Source organism: Euprymna scolopes, chromosome 24 (assembly GCF_053919585.1).
Source record: "Euprymna scolopes isolate OS-2025 chromosome 24, ASM5391958v1, whole genome shotgun sequence".
Lineage (NCBI taxonomy): Eukaryota > Metazoa > Mollusca > Cephalopoda > Sepiida > Sepiolidae > Euprymna > Euprymna scolopes.
In genome coordinates this window covers 65,898,806-65,921,101 of record NC_136505.1, presented here as the reverse complement: position 1 = coordinate 65,921,101, position 22,296 = coordinate 65,898,806, and the positions used below count along the sequence as shown (strand labels likewise).

The window sequence follows — 22,296 nt, the reverse complement described above, 5'->3', positions numbered from 1 at the left end:
CTTTCTAGTTGTTGGAGGACTTACTGATTGCTCTTTATTCACTACACTATTATAAATTCTCTAGAAATACCGATTCTATGCGTTCCATAGTTATTTCGGCATGTCTTCCTTTTGCTGTGGCTATTTCTCTCCTACAATGATTTCTAGCATCTATAAATTTTTGCTTATTTGTATTTGACTTATAACGTACGAACTGGTGAAATGCATGCAATGGCAGCTGCACAACCTGTAGCGAACCATAGGGGTGAGTGGGGCTTGGTATAATACTTCTGTGTGGAAACATGTTCTTCAATGCCCGCTTTGCACCATTCAATTGTCTTACTGGCACACTATTCAGTAGGAAGAGAGAAGATATCGGTTCATGGGGTAATCTCTGATGTATTCTCTGATCGCTTTCCGGTCAGCTCTTATCGTTTTGAGCAGTGGGTCTTCACTTTGGCGTTGGGATTTAAGTGTGATATCTACTGATACCATTAGGCACCTTCATGCGCTTTTTCCTATAAGAAATCGATATATTTCTAGAAAAGATTCCAACTAAAAAGATAGTGGGGAAAGCAATGCGAACTATAGAATCCTCTAATTTATACGAAATGAATTAATGACATTTTGCCCCGACCATAGTAGCCTCTCACACCTCTTTAATAATATGCCACGAGAGAGTAGGGGGGGGGCGAACAAAAGTAAATAAAAAAGGAAATCGATTTTCCAAGCACCCTGTACATTCACACATATTAAATTATAAACGATATATTGTTTTTTGGTCGGTTGGGTTTCTTTACAAGTTTTCCTTGTTTGTGGACCAGCCGTTTTCTCTTTCTTTCCTAAAAACTAATTGTCCCCATGTTTTTTTATTATTTTCTTTCTGTTTTATGGAGAAATGAATCTCTTTATCGACCTATTATTTTCTTGCAGCCAAAATGTCCGTTGTCGTTATTTTTCGTTGTGCTTAACGCAATTTTGTTTTTTTCTGATAATCAACTTGTTGATTTCTGTCACGTTTCTCCGCGTTTATTGCATCGTATCTACTCACTCTACAGTTTTATCTGTATTTTCCCTCGTTTTGAATATCCTCTGGTTTTTAATACGCTGCCGGGAGGAAAGCCACAAATAAAAGGCACTTCGTAATAATCATGGTGAAAACAATTTGGATTAAATCTGACAGAACGTCTAAAGATAAGTGAAAAAAAGATATGTGACAATCAAGATACAAAAGCACATCTCATTAGAATCATGTGCATGGCTACTATTTCATCTTAATTTATCTCAAGTATTATCTAATGTGCTAACCAAAGTTAACGAACGAGTTTAGTGAGAATTATAATTTGAGAATTTTACTGTATAATAGATTGGAATGATTAAACAACAAAACAGAAAAAAAACAGTGATTCCTCTTAAAAGACAACATCGTATTTACAGCTAATTCTACATTTTTAAAGCGTCGACCACTTATTTCGATTTAACTTCCCCGCGGGGAAATACACAAAAATGAAGAAAAGTAATAAAACCATTTTGAGGCAATACATATCCGTTTCATTCACAGTCTTTGGCATTTACGTTTTTATTATCTATTGACTGATACTTGGTCACATCCCAAGTCTATTGAAACCCTCTCCACATGTCTACCTACAATTTTACTTGAAAACATTCTTCGTATCTGCCTTCATCTATTTCTCTCCACCATGTTCTACCTCCCCATAATGATTTTGGCATGTATTTCTCTAAGAAATCCAATTTAAAGAAACATTTCAAGTGATACTGCTAAGACTAGAGGGCCGACAACGTTTCCTTTCGAAATAAATCAAAGCTCAAACATGTATGCACATGTGTAGCCAATAATGGTTTTATGAATAAAAAAATATACATTGACATAGCTTTACTTATTATTGATCACTGTTTATAAACACGGGCATTTCATTTATATAGAAAACCACTATAATGTTTTTATAGACACTTATAGAAATCTATAATATAAAAGACAAAATGTATGTATGTGTATGTGTGTTTGTATGTCTGCCAAAAGCTTTCGACAGACGACTCGGACCGTGACAAAATCAGTATCGTTTTAAAGTTCGGTATCTCGGACGGCAAATATGGAAAAATTGACCAAAAACATCAATTCTTTCACCGTCAACTAGGACAGTCTTTACAAGCAGGGGTCACTTTTTTCGTCGACATTTTTGCAAGTCATTCAAACCTCACGTCAATGATGTCCATGATGTCACAATTGCGGTGGACGCATCGATGATAATGTTTGCCTTTTTTCCACCTCCTTTTCTTCCTGCACGTTACGGTTTCGAGTCTGCCTACTACTCCTATTTTCATTATTATTTTTTTTGTTCAACCAACATCCTTACACACACCTCCACACACCCGGGCAACGCCGGGTACTTAATCTAGTAAAAATATAAGAATAGAGATGTTAATCGGGTATTTAGTGTTCGCAGTAGAACTGCACAAGGGTCCTTATTAATTCCTAGTGTAACGAATATACATTTGCTAAATATTTATTTTCCCTTGGTGTACATGTCTTTTCACTCAATCCATGCTGAACGCATTGTGATATCTCCGAGATGTGTACCCATTCCGTGGAAATGTGTGAAAACCTCAGATAGTCAGATAAACTCCTATCAACAATCCATACCCTGAGACATAATACACGTTAGACTCAAGTTTATGTACAGTTAAAAAGTAAAACTTCAAAAGAAGAAAAACATAGTTTCAGAAACACGTACATAAAAATTTAGACGTAGCAGAGACGAGGGGTTTTACTCCAACTTATATCTCGTTGGCTGTTTTTGTTTTACGGCATATAAACCCTTTTCGGGATATTTAATGCCGAATCCAAAGATTTCGAAGAAATTTTTTTTTAATAGAGTATATTTGTTGTTTTCACGTCGGTTTCTATTCAACCCATAGTTGGGGCCCTAACAGGTACTACCACTCCGGGTCAGAGTGGACCTGGGAGCAATGGTAATTAAAGGGTGGCTCCACACTCCCCAAAGCCCACAAGCTGGGGCCTCACCACTGGATATAGTTTAAGGTCATATCCAGGACCCCCATTGAGGGATTTTTACCCTCTGCAGGGGAGCAGTCGGCGTATTCTAATACCCCACCGACAGGGCATATAGAGTCGTAGACTTAATAACATTGTAGAAAATATATTTTGAGCATAAATTTAATGAAAGAAATTATGCTAGGTGAGGGCCGATTTACTGCATACTCATGCGTGGTGACAGGTAAACAAAGTTCATTACATAAAGGAAACGACACTAAAAATAATATTAGCACTATTAAATTATATTTTTAGAGAGAAGAACCGAAATATTTCTTACTCACGATGCTCAAAATGTCAGAATATTTTAAAAGATAGAAACTGCGCCATGACGTCGTGAAGTAGTCAACTTGGTAGATCAGGGAACAGGCACTGGAAGGATCTCGCAAGTGCCGAGTCTGAGGGAATACTTTAAGAAAAAAAGTCAGTTCGTTGGTTGATTGTTTTTGTTTTACGGCATATCAACCCTTTTCGGGTTATTTAATGACGAATTCAAAGATTTTGAAGAACATTTTTTTAATAGAATATATTTGTTGTTTTCAAGTCGATTTCTGTTATTAACAGTAATTTTTAATTTAATTTTATCACAACTATTAGTAACATTATATTTAATGCTTAATTTTAATGTTTACTTTTAATTTTGCCTTTATTTTTATTTCATTTATTTTATTTTATTTTTCTTAATATTAATTTTTTTATATTCAATTTTGCATCTAATTTATTTTTAACTTTATTATTACTACTATTATTATAATTGTCATTGCTATCACCTTCCGTACTATTATAATTACCCTACTATTATTTGGTATATTTTTACCACTCTCATAAGTAGGTATGGTTTCCTTACTCCCCCATTTTAACATCAATATTTATACTTAACCTTTTACATCAAGTTATACGCACTCATAGTCATTGCCACCCAAATCTGCAACGCCCCTTATGATCATACTCCCTATATCATAACAGTAGAAACTTGATAAATATATTGCCGCATATTACCTTTCAGTTTTACAACCTTACATAACCCTCCTACACCCCCAAATTAATCAAAATTACCCACTCCATAGTAAATAGACACCATACAAACCGTTAAAATAAATTACCACACAGCAACAATTACACCCCCTTATTTAACCATAATACATATACCCCTTAACCTCAATACTATGTTAAAGACCATATATATTCTTATATATCATACTATATATAATAAGATTCTCCTTATTTATTTACAATTCAATAAAGCTTCCCCCAACATTCTATAATTTCTCTTAATCGTTTTCATCCATAATGAACCTTACGCTAGACGCTGCATCACCCCTATGCTACCTAGCACCTTCTCTACTCTGATGAGAAGCAATAGGCTTCGAAATGCCCTGGCATAAAGAGTCCCTTCTATCTCCCAAATTTTGCCTGTATTCCATTATTCAATAAATGATCCATTCTATATCTATCTATATATAGTTTTGTGTCTTCATTTCATACTATATGATATATATATATATATATATATATATATATATATATATATATATATATATCATATAGTATGAAATGAAGACACAAAACTATATATAGGTAGATATAGAATGGATCATTTATTGAATAATGGAATACAGGCAAAATTTGGGAGATAGAAGGGACTCTTTATGTCAGGGCATTTCGAAGTATACTAGTATGGTATATATATATATATATATATATATATATATATATATATATATATATATATATATATATAAAGTATTTTATTTTTTTAAATTTTTATTTCGAGGTATACTAGTATGGTATATATATATATATATAAAGCTGAACGTCTTTGTGTGTGTGTGTGTCTGATCACGAATAGGCCTTTATGTAGTTGGCTATTTAAAAAAAACTGATTACATATAATGATAGAAGATGTATCGAGGATCAGAAATGGGCATGTTTGATCTGGCGAAACGGTGGTTCATAAAAATTGAGGGGTCTGCGTTCGAGCCTGGCCCCCAAAGTATGGAAATAAAAAATGAAAAACAGTTTGCAAGGGTTTTTGATATAGATGTATATAAAATACTTTGATAAGGATGTATTAACTTTAATAGGGATGGTATAATAAAATTGTGGTGTCTGCGTTCGCGCCTGTACTCCATGGAAATATGGCACAAACTTTAATAAAGACTTTTCATATCTATTTGCGTAAGTATACTTTGATAATTATGTTTCAGTTTGAAGAAAGATGCTATAATAAAATTATTTGGTGTTCGTTCGCGACTGACCTCCAGAGAATGTAAATATGTTACAAAGTTTAACAACGTTTGTTAAAAGGGGTGAGGGTACACAATAACACCTTAACTTTCATCCCAATTCACGTTAGCTTTTATTTTTTTTGAGTTGAATCATATTGTGCCGAATAAAGTCACCTCATAAATTCACGTTCTATTAAAGTGAAAGCCAAAAAAAAAAAAAAAAAAAAGTCGGAACTTTGGACAATTCTCGACACAAAATTTGCATAACTCTGTTTTTTCCTTCTCCACTTGCACATGGCACTTTTTCAAAAATAGATAAAGAGATAAATCATAAAAATTAAGAACGTTACTTGTTATCGTGTCAAAAGAAATAAAAATCTTGTTCATGTGATTACGTATCTTTTTAAAAACATTTGCATAACCTTTTTATTTTTATATCTGTTTAAGCTTTTTTGTCAGTGTACTAGAAGGAATTCAGTTGATTACAACCTTTCTGCGTGTTCTTTACATTACAATAGTACAGCCCTGAATCCGACGGCACAATACTACACCGTTGAATACTGTAAAACTGAAACGAAACTGTTCTGCTTGAAAAGGGCATCATTTTCTTCTTATTCATATTTATATAGATTCTTTGCTTTAAAAAACTAAAGTAATTACGTGTTTACTTTTTAATATTCCATTTTGCTGTTTCGTATTATTTTACTTCATAAAGCTTCATTATTTTTCAAAACTGTTTTTGTTTCTTTGTTTTTCGATATTTCGTCGATATTATTTAGTAAGAGTGTTTAGCAGAAAAGCCAACAAACGACTACCCGAAAAATAACTATACAAGAAATAAATGTTACCATAGTCAATAAAATTCCAGTTCATGTTTTTTTGTTTGTTTTGAAATAGTTTTTAATTCTCTTTATTTGAAATAATTTCAACGAACCGAAATTAAAACGAAATTTGAGGCGATAACTACTTAAATTGATTTTTATATAAACTACACATGCCATAATCGAATATTCCTCAAGCACAAAATAACGGAAAACATTAAAATACGTTTATAAATATTCCTTACGTTGACAGAACTCTCTTAAATTTAACAATTTAACATCCTTACACACACAGAATGCTCAGGTGCCCCTCTTCCAAATTGAAAACGGGGCACTCGATTTCAAAGTCGCTGCCATTTTAATTTTTTTAAACCGGTTCGTAAATTAAAAAAATGTTTTTTACAAACTACTTAAAAATACAAACCAATGAAATTTTCTATCATAAAAGTAACTTTTATTGAGTATGGTAAAATTTATTTCTTGTATATTTATATTATTATATACATATATATATAACATTTTCTATTTGTAAGGAAACATCATTTTGTTGGTTACTCTTGGCTACGAATGGAAACAAAGTTGATATAAAAAAATATATTTTCGCGAAAATAATCTTTACTTTCATCATATTTTGCTCAGGGTAAAATTTTTGAGCACCAAAACCTATCTCTTTACAATCCCCTTCTTTTCATAACCTATAATACTTTCATCAATCACAGTCCATTTTCTCTAGGATGTTTTTGAACCCAGTCAACGACGGGGACTTCTGCTAGTATATATATATATATATATATATATATACATATATATATATATATATATATATATATGCGTATATATATATATATATGATTGTTGAGCTGGATTAAAATCCGATGATATGAAATAAGATGGAAATAAGCTGGAGGTGAAACGACCTGAATACTCAACGTTTCGTCCGATTCACGCGGGCTTTTTTAAGAGGGATGATCATAGAGGATATAGTCGGGAGATTTGGGGCTATATATAATGATGGGGGAGAGCAGCTTGTTTTCCTTATGTAAATTAGATGTCTATATACATATATACATTTTATGAGAGAAAATGAATTAGAGTAAACTAGCGTAGTGGATTACGTCTAAAAGTTAAAATATTGTAGAGATTTAAAAGATTGCGTCTGGAAATATAACCGTGATAGATTAAGTAAATAAAATGAAACAACATTACGAAGGGAGTTTTTAAAAATTAGAGATAATTGAATTGGGATAAAATAGCGTAGTAACTGTAGATGGCGTCTAAAATAAGAATAGGAAGTGATAAAATGGTACCTAAAAAAGACAGTGATAAAATAAAATACAGTAAATAAATAAAATAAAAATAATAAAATGAAGTGAAATTACGAATGGATTAAAAAAAAATATACATTTCGAGTTTAACCTGTGTTTAAATTGTTCTCTTTAATAATTACTTTCGACAGATAGGGAGCAATATGGAAAAAAAAACTTTTCTTTGTTTAACTATATTGCTGGAATGGGAGATTATAGCTGACTCAATTAAACGTCGTGTGGATCTGTTATGTATGTGTTTGAGGAAAGTTGCTTTATTAAAATATAAATGATGGTCGTTCTCCATGATGTGACAAAATATGGCGTTGAGTGTATTGTTGTTTTTTACATCTCCTTTGTGTTCATATATTCTTTTATTTAAATTACGTTGAGTTTCTCCTACGTATATTCTTCCACAATCAAGGCAGAGTATGGAATATATTCCGGCATTGCTCCCTAGTTAGAGTACTTGGAAAAATCAATTGTAAAAGTGATATTCTCTTGAAGGTTGAAAATTCACTTCTAAGAAAAATACAATTGCAAATTACTAAGACCTCCATCCAGTCATGGATGATGGAACAAGAGCATGCTACCCTCGTGAAGTTAATAAAGTGTTTTGTTCGAAATTCCGTCCAAATTCCCGAGTTTAACAGAAACATTTCCGTGTTCGACAAGATATACATGAAAAAGGTCTAAAGTTTCATCGACCGAAACGTTATGAAAATGATACTCAATGTTAAAACAAATCATACGAATAATCAATCATCACATCAAATATAAAAACTGCAAAGGCTTAAACATTCACCTACTACATTTTGATTTTGAAATAGCGCCAGTGACTAACAAGAAATGAAAGAACGCAGTCACAGACAGTAAAGAAAAACAAAAATGATTGTGAACTTGCGTTTTGTGTGCGTCCACTGTACATGACGTGGTCATCCGTTTGTTGGGTTTGTTTGCGTTCTACGCTTCATTTCGACACTAACGAGTTTCTTCCAAACAAAATCACAACTCGAGTTTAAAAAAAAAAAATTTTTCAGAGGTTTAAATAGAAGTTACTATATCTACTGAACGATAGTTTTACAATCAGAACAAAGATTTCTTCAATTAAACAATCTTTATATCTCAAACGAAAAGATACTTTGCCCGTTTTGCTGGAATGTATACAAAGATCAATTAGACCAAACCGTAAGACAACAAGAAATCTATCAGCTGTTAACCTATGGACATAAATCTGACTAATGATATGGGCTAGCCATCTCAAGTGGATATGACTTTTATAGAATCTCAAGTCTCGCTATCACAGTGTGGAACTTTGCATTCATGAGGCAATGATATTTTAAAGTGGAGAAATAAAATTTTGGGTGATCAAATCCTGATCCAGATAATTTTCCTTCACAAAAGATGGACTCCCACTGTTGTACATATTTACAAATATACCGAGAGAGAAAAACAGAGAGAAAAAGACAGAGAGATAGATACAAAGAGAGAGAAAGCGAGAGAGTATATCTCTATGAAGCTTATTAGATTTATAGATAAAATAGTGATGACGACTAATAATTTATATGGAGTTACTTTCCTTTGTTCTTTTTAATAATTAGTTATTATTGCTTTGTTCTTTTAAATACCTAGTTATTACTGCTGCATTAGATTTACGTTCACCATTTCATGACATGGCACGAATATATATTCAAGATGTTCAAGGTCACCATAAAGAAATTTAATTGTTCTTTCAGGGCCTGAAGCAGAATATTCAAACTTTCCCAGTTAGATCTTAATAAGTTCAATTTATTTACAGGTGAAACATTTTGCATGCATCAGCACAAAGCGTTGATGCCACATTTAAGAATTATATATATATATATATATATATATATATATCTCACTGCTGATGCTATTCTCTATCTATATAAGAGCCAGGTACGTCCAAGGATGGAATACTGTTGCCACATCTGGGCAGGAGCTGCTAGAAAGGACTTGTCCTGCCTTGATAGAGTTCAAAATAGACTTCGTAGCCTCGTAGGAGGTGTCCTTTTCTCCTCCTTGCAACCTCTATCTCACAGAAGAGATATTGCGAGTTTGTCTCTGATGTATCGTTATTTTCATGGAAAGTGTTCAACTGAGCTTCAATCTATGGTCCCCCCTCGCCAAACTTTCACAAGAAACACTCGTCTAGCTGTAAACACTATCAATAATTTCCCCCACTCTTTATCTGTGCCTAAACCTAAACGTAGATTCCATGATCAAAGCTTCTTTCTTAGAACTGCACGCCTGTGGAATTGTCTTCCGTTTTCCTGCTTTCCGGCTGACTACAATATGGTTGTGTTCAAGTCTAAAGTAAATAAGTTCTTGATGAGCCGTTCCATATAAGTTATCAAATTTACCAAATTTTCATTACTAATGATTACTATATTGACCAATTTCTACTGTACACTCTTTAACCCTTATCCTTAAGTGGCCTCTGGGCCTTGATAATGTGATGATGCCTTTGTAAAATATATATATATATATATATATATATATATATAAAATTTCAGTCATTCAATAAATTTAAAAATTTATGACGTGAAATGGTTAAATTTCAAATCAAAAGATTTTTATTATTATATGTAAGACAAAAATATATTAGAAATATTTTAACTCCTTATCCTATAGGTATTCGATGTCTATAATCTCTTCAGAGGAGAAAATATTTTATAATGGTTTACACCTTATTTGCTAAAGTCAGCGAGACATAGAAAATCACAATTAAAAGTTTTTTTTAAGTATTTAAATATTATATATATATATATAATTATAGAACATCAATTTCAACTTCCACTCCAAAATAACTTCAAACTGTGAATTAATTAAAATATTATATATATATATATATATATATATATATATATATATATATATATATATATATATATATATATATATATAGCTTAGGCATTTGGACAATTTCCAAACATTGTTAATTCACTTCCCGCAAACAGCAGCTGTTATGCGCAATGATTAGAAGCTCCTGCTGTCGTTTGGGCGATTGGATTTCTATCCTGGCTTGAGGTAGTTGCTTGTCTAGCTGTGATGAGCTGTGAAACAGCGAAACAGTACTGTATGTGGATGACTATATATATATTTATTTACTATAATAATTAAATACCTACATCACACACACAGACATATATATATATATATATATATATATATATATATATATATATATATATATATATATATACATACACCGTACTTTGGTGTAATTTCGCTAAATCTGGGGGTAATTGCGCCAACTAAAAAAATATTCAATATTTTACATTGATAAGCACACTAGAATTGAAAATATGAGAAACCAAATTCGATGCTAAAAGATATTTTTCAGAAGCTACTGAGAAAGGCCAGAGTCAGTCGAAATATTTTTGATTCATCTTGTTTTAATTTATTGATAAGAAAAAAATTCTTTAGTATCAAATTTGGTTTTTAAAATGGTTTCCTATATTTTCCATTCTATTTTGCTTTTTAAGTGAAGGAATATTGAATCTTGTACCTATACACACACGTCACTGTGTGCTCTCTCCACAAAAATTCAATGTTATTAACCATATCCATCTGACAATAGGAATGATCGGATATCACTGGCATTCGTCGTTAAAGAAGAAAAATGTCTGTAAGATACTAAGTTGGATGAAATATTAGATTTATATTATTTTCGTTTATTGAAAAAATCATTTAGCGATATAATTTAACAGATGAACAGAAAGAATGCAACACTGTTTGAATGAAATATACAGTATATATCAAGAGATACAATGAAGTGTTGGGCTTTAAATTTCATGACGGTTTCTTTGATCGACAAAAAGAAACCTGAAAAAGACCGGCAGACAAAAAAAAAAAAAAAAAAAATGGCCGAAATTGTATTTAGCTACGAGTGTGAAAATAGTACATGAGTAGGACTATTCATAAAAACTACAAATATGACTATTTTATGTTTGCAAACAGAGCGCTTTCTTCTCAGAGATGGAAGGAAACTTTTTACGAACGCCTTTAAGATTTCGGTACTAGTATAGCTTTTGAATCAAACAAAACCGACGTTTGCTGTCGCAAAATTACATAAAATGCCGAAAAAAAATGAATGATAAAGAACCGGGCTTAAAAATCAAAACGAGACGGTGTTACAACTAAAAAATAACATAATGGAACAACCACTGTAGCAATAGAAACAATCACCGGATATTTATGCTTATTTTTATAGAAACAAATATTTCTTTTGGAGATTTAGTACCATTAAAGAAGTGATATCGGAAACTGAGAGTATTTTGAGGTCAGAGACAAATATTTCTATAAAAAGACATTGAATTGCTAGAAAATTGTGGAAATTAGTATATAACCATTATAGGTGACTATGTTGGTGAATAATGTTGAAGTTTGCGTAAAAGTTGTTTTATTAGCTAGGACCGTGACTTATTGAGTGACGTATTAAATTGAGAATGATCTGTTCGATATCCTCGAAACAAATTTGTATACTAGATTAATTTCTTTTAAACCAAAAACACAATTACAAAATATATAGAGTCTAGAATCATGTGAACAATTTTTGAGTATACTAATAGAATTTTACGTTATGAAAATTGATGTATGTATATACAATTTTATAATTGTACATCGCCTAGGATTGAATGAGAAACCTTATTTTCTTTTATACTCAGTACATAACGCCAAATTATTTCCTATTATTTGAATCATACTGATTACTGTTCTCACCCTGTGTGTGATTTTCACAGCGTTTCGGCCGATGTAACATTCGACCTTCTTCAGGTGTATCTTGTTGAACGCAGGAATCTTTCTGTCCAACTCGGAAATCTGCATGGAATTTCGAACGGAACCATTTCATTAATCCACGGGGGCATCATGATCTCGTTCTGTTAGTCATGACCAAGTATAATAATAATACAATTGCGAATTACTCAAAACATCTACCCGGTCATGGTTTACAGAATAAAAACAAACTATCTGGTAGACTATATATGTGGCTCCGTTTGAAATTCTGCACAAATTCGCAAGCTTCATAGAAAGATTCCTGAATTCGACAGAACGATTCCTGAGTTCAAGAAGGTCCACCTGAAAAAGATCGGAGGTTACATCGTCGAAACTTTGTGAAAAATGATGAGAACAGTAGCCCGAATAATCCAAATAATACAATGTATTACTATTAATTAAACAAAATCAGAAACATACAATCATTACTTATTACTTGTGTATATGTCTATGTTTTGATGTTAATTTTTTGTTTTGTTTTGGAAATCTCAAAAGTGTACTCACAATTGATTATATGATAACTAGTGTAAATAAAGCGACACACATTAGCTATGGTAGCTCATTTGAAACATTGCCGTTAATATGTATATAGGTATTTAATAAGGTGTTTGCAATGCGGTAAATACAAAAAAATAAAATGAAAAAACAGATGAACAAATTAAATAAGCGGAGACAATATATGCAATATTCCTTTTCAATAAAACTTCTTTAATTTTTAATAACTCTTTCATTTACTGTCACATGGAGTGCGGGATGATAGGACAGATATATTTTGATATTTGAAGAGGAACGCGCACTCCCTCTTTTCAAAGCGGAAAAAAAACTTTCTGTCCATTTTCTGAAGAGAGACATCCAAATGTTGCTGTTATATATGAATGCTTATATCACAGCAATTGAAATAAATGTCGGCAAATGTCTTTACCTCCTCGAGGCACATTTGGAGTTTCACAAGAATCAATGAAATCTGCGCGCTCTTGCTACAAGTCCTGAACCATTTATTAACATTTCTTTTTTAATTTTTTGATTTCTATAATTTTCAAGTTATAAATAAAATATTATGTAAAACGTATTTTCTTAGGTGGATGCCAAGCGCCAACGCAAATCTCATGATGATATTTGACACGCTTAAATCAAAATGAAATATAATCCAAATACTCTGGGTAATGTTGTTTTCAAATCATGCTCATATAGGCATTATCACTCCGACAGATCGATTCCCATTAGATCAACAAAGTTAAGCATCGTTGAACCTAATTAGTACTAAAATGGATGACAGTTTAGGAAGTCCAGGTGCTGTATGCTTATCTCAGCATCGTTTCTAGTCGTCCTCGACCTTTTTTTTTGCTACTGAAATCAAGCAGTGTCAACTCAAGGGAACAATGGTTAGAGACTGTGCAACCCTTACTCACAATTCAGCGCATGTCTAATTTCAACATATTTTGTACCACATTCTATACATAGCCAGGAGAATTCATACGTAGGTAGATAAATTCCCAAAGCAATGATAAGATGTTTTGAAAAAATCATTTAGTAAAAAATCAGGATAGTTAACTTAAGCGGAACAAAAATAAAGTAAAAAGACTTCCGAGTAACTAAGGCCACAGTTCGCCCACGCATGGAGTATTGTGGTCTCACCTGATCCGGCGCATCGCTCTTAGACAGGGTTCAAAAGTCGCTAACCTCTGATTAACGACGAGCACTAGTACCTCCATAGCACCCCTGCAAATCTGTAATAGTAGCCCCTCACGAATAAGTGGCCATGTGCCTCTTTTGGGGTGAAACGTCAATTATATATATATATATATATATATATATATATATATATATATATATATATATAAATAAATGACTATTTCATTTAATCACATTAATTAATATACGAAGTAAATTTTCAGTATTTACTTCAACAGTGCTCAATACATAGGTAGAGCTAGGTAATAAGTTATGAAAATATATATGGCAATTAAGCTACACAAAAATATTCCGAGTTTCATCCTCGTGAGAGTTTGTCAGGCTGACAAATTCTCACGAGGATTAAATGCAGAATATTCGGTGTAGTTTAATTGCTATATATATATTTTCATAACTACTATTATATATATATATATATATATATATATATATATATATATATAAATATATGCATATATATGGAACAAAGTGGCAGATTACATTGAGAACAACAATAGCGTAGACCATTTAAGAATAAATTAGAGAGTTTCAGTGATAATGGGGAAAAAATTTGGAGAGCTTCAGTAATAATGGGAATTTTGGGAAACTATCGGATGAAACATTAAACCGAACTTTATCTTTCTACTCATATTACATTAATGTAAATATTTACGGCATTGAAATTGACAAGATAGTTGAATATGGAGATACACAACAGGTATAACAAACTAATAAATAATTAACCGCATTTATTATGTTTTGTGATTTAATGATGAGAATCGATAATTTATGTTATTTAGATTTTTCAAACTATTGTTTTCATTTTGGATGTTATACTTACAGCGTATCCGCTGATATAACCTCCGACCTTCTATAGATACGTCTGTTCGTGCTAAAGAATATTTATGTCGAATCCAGGAACACATAAACCCGTGCAACAACAGAATAAGCGCAAAGAAATAATCAGCTCTAAGTGTGTATTTTTAGAGGGTTAAAGATTCAATTTTCAGCACAAAAATATAATAAAAATTTCTACCCAGCGATAGCTAATGAAACACCCTACTCTTGTGGGTTGCATTTAATTCGAAATTCCATAAAGAGACGGGCATACATTGAGCGAAACATAAGAACACTTCATTACAGTCAAAAGTAATTTTTCAAAACGGAAGAATAAAAACATTATGAAGCAAAAACGTTCCACAAAGCGAAGAATAATGGAAATTATTCTAGCACATTCTGTACATGCAGCCGAATATAAATTGCGAATATTAAAGATTAAATATCAAATTATGAAATTCTCTCAATCTTAAATTGAAATCATCAGAGATTAATCTAATTTAATGATTTTGAGAAATTTTCATTTCTAATGCAAGGACAATCGGAAAGTGTCATTCGTGTAGTAAAAAAACGTGGTGTTTTTTTTTTTTTTACTTTTAATTACATCAAGCATGGCATAATACTACTGGAAGAGTTGTGCAGTAGGATGTTTGTTCACACTACATTTAAAATTCTGTATTTTGGTACGTTTGGGGAAACAAGTAGCAGGAAGGGAATTTCAGATTTCCTTTATTTCACAATATAAATTTAGGTTCATTTTCCAAATTTAATGATTGTCTAATGAAACCCAGAATCCGACTTGATTTAAGATTATTATCTGTTATTTGTACTTGCACGAATTTTATAATATTAAACGTGTCTTTTGCATCTATTTTTTATGTTTTTATGCAACTATTAACCTTTGTCCCGCTCGGAAGTGTGAGATTTTTTGCCCGACATGACCACATGGTAAGCTCTTCATATTACGGTAAGAGCAATCAATATACGAATGGAGCAATCCACAACTTGAACACCGCTTAGAAGGCAAGTTGCCTTGTTTCTATTTATAATTGGTTTGATTTAAATAAAGAATTGTTTTGATTTCATGTAATGCACCTTCCTATGTGTGTTATGCACAATTCCGCCGTGAAAACCGACAGATAAACGAACCGACAATGTCTCTTCTGTCCAATGTAGTAAACTCTGGTTGTGGTTTAAATAAAAAGAACGCATTGTTTGTATAGAGATTACCAGCGGTTGACACTGAGTGCTTGATGGCAGTTCATAAGTCAGCAGAAAATGAAGATGCACGCATAGAGATCCAAATTGCTACAAACAGGGCACGGTATAGATATGGAAACATGTACGGAACCTTTGAGGAAGATGTGTGGACGCGTGTAATAAACACCTTATTATCCACCTTCGCTCCAACGATTTAATTCGATCTACGCATTTGATGATGAAAATCTTATTTCAAATTTATGCGTTAGAAACCGACGGACCGTTCGACCACAGATAAAACCTTTTAGGTTAATTCACTCAAAAATAAATTTCGCTAGGTAAAACATGCGGACAAACAAATTATATTAAAACTAATGGTGAATAATTACATTTTTGAATAAGTCGTGTTACACGACCTGATAGAAGATTCGCCTGGAATTTTCAAGGTATAACGTCAATTAAAAAAAAAACACTACCGAAGTTCATACAAAGAACAAAAATCTTGGTAGAAGTATGAAAACACTAGAATCGAATATGAAATTCGGATAAGAGAGATAGACGAGGGGAAAAAGTTCCTGCATAACAGAAAGAAATTGGTTCGGCATCATTAAGCAAATTGGTTATGCCTAAGATGTCTGCCCTTTGTGATTTCCGGCTTTTAGCATGACATGGTGACAACTAAGATATGATCATTTCTAATTAATGATTATCTTCCTTTCAGATAACGTGAAAGCCCCCCCCCCGTCTAATGTTCAGAATATTTTTCTTTTCCGCTTGACCATGTCTTATCATCTAGTCAAATGGACAGCAGAAACCGGAAGTCAAAGAGAGCAGATACTTTTGACTATGGCCAGAAAGTCATACTCATCACCCTTCTCATGTGGAATGGACTGTAAAAGACTGACCAATGTTGCAAACATCGTTAAAATAGAACGAACGGGCAATATACGCATATCTTACGCAATGAGACTATAAGATTTAAAGGACGGAGTTATATAGAAAAGGCGGAAGCACAGAAACATATAAAAATGCAGACTATAAAAAAGAAGAAAAACATGACATTTATACCTACAGAAAGTTTAGTTTGATTGAGGAAGTTAAGTTAAGATGGTATAATCTGATCACGACAGATCGAGATAAATGATTCTGTTGGAGGAGTTCAAAAGGTGCGTCCATGGCGATTTAAAATATTTTCATCGGAGAGAAACAAATTCCCAACAAATACATGATTACAATCACGTTCGATTATATGTTAACCCACAAGCGGGACGAAACCAGATTTATCGATCACTTTTCAGAGCGGAATCTATTTTGACTTTTAAATAGTGTGCTCCGTTAATGTTAACTCTATTTCAGGCTCGTCAATAAACTCAAACCAATATTATTAGCCAGAAAAATGTGAATCACCATAATAGTAACTTCCAATCTACCATTCATCGGCAGACAGAATAAAAGTACTTACATATTCCTATTGTATGAAGATAGAATACTTCGTGTCAGATTGTTGGTCGAAATAGATCACCGGACCTAGAAATGCATTCATTAACAAACCCCACAGCATTTCTAATTTTATGCCTAAAAAAATAACTTAATGGACGTCTACAGCCCATTTTGTCTGTTTATTTTAGTGTTTCTCGTGGAAAACTTATTCAGAAATATTAAAACACGGTGGTATGGAGAGATCGAGGAAAAAATATACCATGTGGACCGAAGATGGACAGGAAGTAATTTGTTGTGATCAAATAAATCATATGACAACCTGGATTTTCCTTAAATTGGATGTGTCACTGGGTTAGTAAAAGTCGGAGTGAGCAACAATCGGCATATAAGTGACGTAATCTATAAGTGACGTAATCTATAAGTGACGTAACCTATAAGTGACGTAATCTCTAAGTGACGTATCAATGTTTGATTATCAACAATTTAGCTGGTGTAAAATCCCAAAATTTAGAATGATAATACAGCCCGTTTTCTCTGATAGCATCTTGACGGTAGAAGTATGAAACCCCGAAGCATTTCTTTCGTCACATGTCGAACAAAAAGGCGGAAGAAGAAAATGCCGGAGAAAAGATTAATGTTGAAAAAAATGAGGTGATTGGCCTGTCTCATATATTATTAAATTATAAAATGGATTACAAAGAAAACGAAGTCATCCACATGTCCGGCTGTTCAGATGCTACACTTCAATTTCTTGTTCACTGTCAGTGGAGGAGGAATCCTTCACGACTGAGACAATTTTTACTTTTTGTTCCTTTCTCCACGTTAAAAACGACCGTGATGTCTAACTCAGTCCCACGAGGAGACACAGTAAACAGGAACCTTGTTAAAATTTGTAAATTCAACTAATTCATTAGACGTTTCATGAGATTGATAACGATAAAAAGAAAAAGCAAGAAATTTATAAAAAAGAGGAGACTGAATCTTAATTAATGATAATAAAATAAAAATGAACTAATTTATTTTACTTTTAATATAGATAAAACGTATCCCCCCTTATTATTAATAGTAGTAGCATTAATAATAGTATTAGTAGCAGTATTTTCTGGAGAATATATGCTGTCTTTTTATCGATTGGTTTTATTTTAATAATAATATCAATATAATAATATTGTTGCAATAATAATATAATATGAATAGTAAATAGAAATATAATTGCGAAACAAATAGCGAGAAACAGAAAGAAGAATGGGAAAAAATTAACAGGAAAAAAGAAAACATAAGAAAATATAAGGATTGAATAATAATAATAATAATAATAATAATAATAATAATAATAAGAAGAAGAAGAAGAAGAAGAAGAAGAAGAAAAAGAAGAGGGAGACGAAGAAATATAGGAAAAGATAAAGTAGCAAAAAAAAAAAAAGAAAGACGAACGGAAATTAGTAAACGTCAAGGAATAAAAGACAGAAACAAGAAAAAATAAAGAGAAGGAAAAAGAAGAACTATGTACAAATAAAGAATAACTACAATAACATACAAAATAAAAAGAAGGAAAAAACGAAAAAGAACGGGAGGAAATAACAATAAGAGGAATAAAAATTGATGGGATAAAATATTAAAAGAAGAATAACCAAAAAAAAAGAAAGCAAAATAGAAGCAAAGAAAAAATAGAAGAAAATGAAAATGACAAATTAAAAAGAAGACGTTATCCATTATAGAAAGTATGGTATTCAAGCACTTTTTATTTATTTAATATTAGTCAAGCGCTGCCAGTATCGGAGCTCACCCCCCCGTCCAAAATTATGGTATTATGGAGTATGGTAACCTCCAAGTCTAATGTAAACAAGTTTTTGTTGAGCCGTCCCCTAAAATAATCAAAATTCTCCCCAATTTATACCATTAACGATTACTACACTACCATCTTACATTCATTAATCCCTATCCTCGAGTGACTTTCGGGCCTCATGAGTGATGATTCGCGTTTAAAACAAAGAGTCTATTTTCATCGGTCGGGCAATCACATTATAGGTGAAATAAAATTTTCATTCACAGAATATCGGGGTTTGTTTAAATATAATCTCGACTAACATAAACTTATGAATAAGTTTAAAAAATTAGAGTAAATTGATGATCCGCTTTTGTAAATAAATAGAAATACCGTTATTTGATCGTCTAATGTTTTTCTTCTGTTTGTGTCTTTTAAAGAAAGCTAAAACATGCACCTCTCGATAACGATAACGAATCGATAATTAGTGCAGAAGCAACACGAACGTTAAATGCTGTTTGAACTTTTTATCATTCACGTATTTTTGGGTTGAATAATCAAGTTTTAATAAACTTAACCTAAACAAAACTAGAAATAAAAGATTTTTCATGTTTCTGTCTTACTGTATTTAGTATTCTTTCGTTCATTTAGAAAACGGTCTACGCGGACAATACAAGGAAGTATTTCATCGCCGATTTTCCAATCACTGTTCCTAGATTTGGCAAAGGCTTCAAAGGGAGATAAATGCATCAACAATGAAAGAATTGAAAGTGAATTTCAACAGGTGTTGAGCTATTGTATCCTCTATTGTGTAAATTGTTATCACTCTTCCCTATATGGCGGTTAAAGCATGATTATTTTATATTTTTCTTGTTATTTCATTCTTTCATCTTTCTACGCTCTCATTCCATTATTCTTTCATTCATAATTTATTCTTTTTATTATTCTTTTATTTTTCCGTCCATCCGTCAATTCTTTCATTCTTTTACACTTTTATTCTTTTATTTTCCCTTTTCTTTTAGTCTTGCATTAATTTAATGTTTTCATTCACATACATACATACATACATACATACATACATACAAACATACATACATACATACAAATATATATATATATATATATATATATATAAAATAAAATTTTTCTTTATCTTTTTCTTTTAATAATATTATTGGAATTCTTTCCTCTTTTCCTTGTACCTATTTGTGAATTATTCCACGGATTTGTCCTTTTGGATTATTTTGGACCATCTTCCAATTACGCGATTTCCTTGGATTTTACTTGTGCGAATGGAAATTTAACTAACTTTCTTGGATTTACATTTTTGGATTTAACGTCATTGGATATTTTACCTTTCACCAGACTATCCATTCACGTGAAATCACCTTTTTCTTCATCCTATTCCCTCTGCTTCACTTTTTGTTATCAAGTAAGATCTTTGACTTAATTGCGGTTTAATCAAAAACTTTTGCAAGCAAAATCCGATCCCGCATTTTACTAATTCCTACCATCTGATGAGAAGGAAAGTATTTCTTCGAAACTCCGCGGATTAAGGACTATCCATTTATTAAGTGTTTCCTTTTCAAATTAAATATGTTTTTAACTCTTTGTCAAAGTGTTTTTAACATGTTTTATTAACTATTTTCTCTCATATATATATATATATATATATATATATATATATAGTATGTTTATTTATATAGACAAATATTACATAGTCGCAACACTGAACATGCTAATGTTTCGGTCAATTTGTTGTCCAGAACCAAAAGTCCTCATCAGGCGACGGAATAGAGCTAATTGTGTCAATGAAGGCATCTTGTTCTCAACATTTGTTTATATAAATAAAAATATTATATTTTGCTCTTTTTTATTGAGCACTCTTAATTATCTCATTTTAATTCACGAGTTTTCCCTCTTGAATACCTTTAACTTGATATATATATATATATATATAAATACACACACACACACACACACACACACACACACACACACACACACACACACACACACACACACACACACACACACACACACACATATATATATATATATATATATATATATTACATTCTTTCACCGAGATGATAAAAACAAAAACAACAAGAGAGAAATTGAACAAAAAGAAATTATAAGAAACAAGAGGAAATTATTTGTCTATAACAAAGTTGTTTAAAATAAAAACAAAATAATCGCGATTTATAATAAAAATATGAGAATTTCAGAGAGTAAAACAATTATTTTAAGATTTTAAGGTTATTTTAATATGACTGGGAGTTCTAACGAAACAGTAGAAAGAAATTTTAAAATACAAAATACATTAGGATAAATTTAAATGTGTGAAAACGTTTAAATAAATTAAATGCATATATATTTTCCTAATGATACGGGGGGGGCGTGAATCAAATAAATCAAACTAGAGACAGTGAAGAAAAAAGTAAAAGACGAAGAAAAAGAACCGGAGATAAAAGAGGAAAAAAGGAAGATAGTTAAAAGAAGAAGAAAAGGAAAACAAGAAGTGAAGTTAGAAAACGAGAATAATTGTGGTATTATTATTATTAGTAGTAGTACTAATAGAACTAGTACTAATAGATGTAGTAGTAATAGTAGTATTAATAGTAGTAGCAATAGTAATAGTAATAATACTAATAGTAATAATACTAATAGTAATAATACTAATAGATTTAGTAGTAATATTAGTAGTAATAATCAGAAGATGGAACAACAACAACAACCACAAGAACAAGAAGAAAAAATAAAACGCGAAATGAAGTAAAAAGAAGAAAAAATTGTAGCATTAGTAGTAACAGAAAATATAGCAGTACTAGTAAAATTAATAGCAGTAGTATTACAGTGCGTAATAGACTTAGTAGTAAGAAAAGTAATAACAGTAAGCAAAAGAAAAAGCGGCAAAAAATGCAACATGTGTAAGAAAGAAAACGGAAAGAAATGGAAAGGAGAATTAAAAGAATAATAAAAGTAGTAGTAGTAGTAGTAGTAGTAGTAGTAGTAAAGTAGAAATAAGAGACAAAGCACCATCAATCAGAAACAAAAAAAAACAACTTGTGAAGAAAAAAAAAACAAGAAGTGAATATTAAACGAGGTGAAGAAAAGAAAATATTACAAAAACAATCAAGAGGTACAGAAGAAAAAGAGGGAAACGTGGGAGGAG

At 31.7% G+C, this 22,296-nt stretch overlaps 1 long non-coding RNA gene across 5 annotated transcripts in view; it reads right to left on the bottom strand.

The window, feature by feature from the left end:
- LOC145246755 (uncharacterized) overlaps positions 1-22,296 on the bottom strand; it is an 86,897-nt gene that overhangs the window by 42,194 nt on the left and 22,407 nt on the right. The window contains exon 1 of one of the 5 annotated variants that reach the window (XR_013863165.1): positions 17,376-17,481. The exons of the other annotated variants lie outside the window; for them this stretch is intronic. This is a non-coding gene — a long non-coding RNA (uncharacterized LOC145246755). Of the gene's footprint in view, positions 1-17,375; positions 17,482-22,296 lie in introns of those variants that run through there. 5 annotated transcript variants of the gene reach the window in all.